Source organism: Nematolebias whitei, chromosome 4 (assembly GCF_014905685.2).
Source record: "Nematolebias whitei isolate Nwh7 chromosome 4, NemWhi1, whole genome shotgun sequence".
Taxonomy (NCBI): Eukaryota; Metazoa; Chordata; class Actinopteri; order Cyprinodontiformes; family Rivulidae; genus Nematolebias; species Nematolebias whitei.
In genome coordinates, this window is record NC_056501.1 from 24,874,070 (window position 1) to 24,876,664 (window position 2,595).

Here is a 2,595-nt window from a genome sequence, read left to right on the forward strand (position 1 = left end):
AGGTTGAGCGTCTGATTGAAGCAGTGGATGATCTGGACACACTGGACAACTGCAGCGCTCTTCTCTCACAACTTCAATGAACGAACACACAAAGTGATTTTCTGAAAAAGTGAAATCTTGTAAATACAGCATTCATGTCAAAATGATCACATTGCTGAATCATCAGTCTGTGTTTCATGTTCATGGCAAATGTTTTGCAGACATTACAGCTGAAACATTTTCTGTGTCTTTCCACATCCTGATGTATAAAATATTTTTTTTAGTCATTAGTTTACACATGTCAAGCAAGTAAAATGTAAAAAACAAACAAGAAATGATGGCTGTAATATTTAAAATTATATTTGTGGTGGATGAATCAGAGCAAAAACTGTACAAATATTTTTTTATGCTCTGTCAGTGTGTGAATGATAACAATGCAAAGGGTTTTATAGAATCTGGACAGAAAAAGTGCTGCATGAATTATCTATGTATCTATTTATGCTAACATTTTATTCTAAACTATGTTGTGTTTTTTTCACAAGGAACATATTCTCATGTGTAAAAACAAATTATTGATAAATGTAACAAAAAGTTCAATAAAATCACAGTCATCAAAAATGGTTGCTATGTGTAGTTTTTATTATTGTTTATTTAATCAATAATATTTTCCCCATCCCTTTGAGACACTTTTAAATTATTGTTCTTTTCTTTTATTTAACCTAAAAACTCATATTTGAGGCCTCCTGAATGAAAAACATATAAAAATCCTTCTACAGTTCCTAACCATCACCAAATGTAAGTTTTTAAACATTAGATAAGTTCTTCCTGACTGTTTTTTGTTGCTTTCTGACTCAGATTGAGCAGAACATGTTTCTTTTTACCCTCCTCAAAGAAACAGCATGGCAGGACGGTGGCACAGTTGATGGAGGTGCTGCCTTTCTGGATGGAGTTTCCATGTTCTCTCCGTGCATGTGTGGGTTTTCTCTGAACACTCCAGTTTCAATTCAATTCAAAAATACTTTATTAATCCCAGAGGGAAATTAAATGTTGTGGTAACTCATCGTCTTGGATTCATTAAAAAGTTGTTCTAGATGCTGATGCTGTGGGCAGGAAGGATCTCTTGTAATCGTCCGTCTTACAGCAGATCTGAAGAAGCCTCTGACTGAAGACACTCTGTTGTTGTATGACAGTCTGATGAAGAGGATGCTGACGGTTGTCTATAATGTTCTTCATTTTATGAAGAATCCTCTTTTGTACAATCATCTCCAAAGGTTCTAGAGGAGTCCCCAGAACTGAGCCAGCCTTCTTTATGAGCTTGTTGATCTTTTTTAAGTCACTTGCTCTGGTGCTGCTCCCCCAGCAGATGATGGCAGAAGAGATAACGCTCTCTACAACAGACTTATAGAAGATATGCAGCATCTTACTGCAAACCTTGAAGGACTTCAGCTTCCTCAAGAAGTACAGTCATCCCACAGACCAAAAACATGCATGTTAGGATGATTAGTAACTCTAAATTGTCTCTAGATGTGAGTGAGAGAGTGAATGGTTTGTCTCATTTGTTTCTATGTGTCCATGTGATGGACAGGAGACCTGTCCAGGGTGTACCTCGCTTCTCGTACAGTGATGGCTGGACATGGGCACCAGAAACACCCACGACCTGAAAAGGAAGAAGCAGGTAAAGATGATGGATGGATGGAAATTATCAGCTTGAGGGGTCTCATCAGCTGTTCTGAACAAAGCTGTGCAAGTATCTTAGTTGTTGAGGCGCCATGTTTTATGGGTTATTCTGAAGATGAGTCTCATGTCTAAACACACAACTATGTTCACAAAACTCAACATCTCATATTTTCTGAGTATTGTTACGACCCCAGTCTACATGTGCTTTGTGGACTTGGAGAAGGTGTTCAGCCATGTTTCTCAGGGTACACTGTTGGGGGTTCTCTGTGAATATGGGACTGAGGTTCAGTTGCTACAGGCTGCTCTGCTGTGCATGTTTCATGTTCCACAGGTGATTGGAGCTAAATGACACATGAAGACAGCTGGCCAGAATCTCCAGTAGAGTTCATGTAAACACTACCTCCATATTTCTTTAGTTACATTAATTTAGGTTAAGTTTAAATTAAAGCATTTTAATCTAAACCTGCAGGCTGCTCCTTTGTTGTTGTGGTCTTTGAGCCAGGTCTTATCAGTCTGTGAAGTAAACACAGCAGAGATTCATGATCCAGGTTTGATTCCAAACTGATCTGACTGGATGTGAAGTTATCAGACTTGTTTTGAACTTCACAATAACATCCAGAGATCTGGGATATTATTAATAGACATGTTCATTTCTAAAATATTATATATGAAGATATTGATAGAAGACAAATCATGGGTCATGTGCCTGGATGATATGAAATGTTTACAAAAGATAAGAAAAAGTAATATTATCAAAAGATAAAGATTATTAGATTAAATAGCGTACTTGCACTTGATACATACAGTAATTTGTTTAAACAGAAGCATCTGCTTTTGTAAAGTACAAAGTTGTTTACTTTAAATAATGCATTTAAAAGTAGTTCCAAAGTGTGACGCAAAATTATACTCTTAAATAAAAATCTAAGTTTTTTCTAAGTG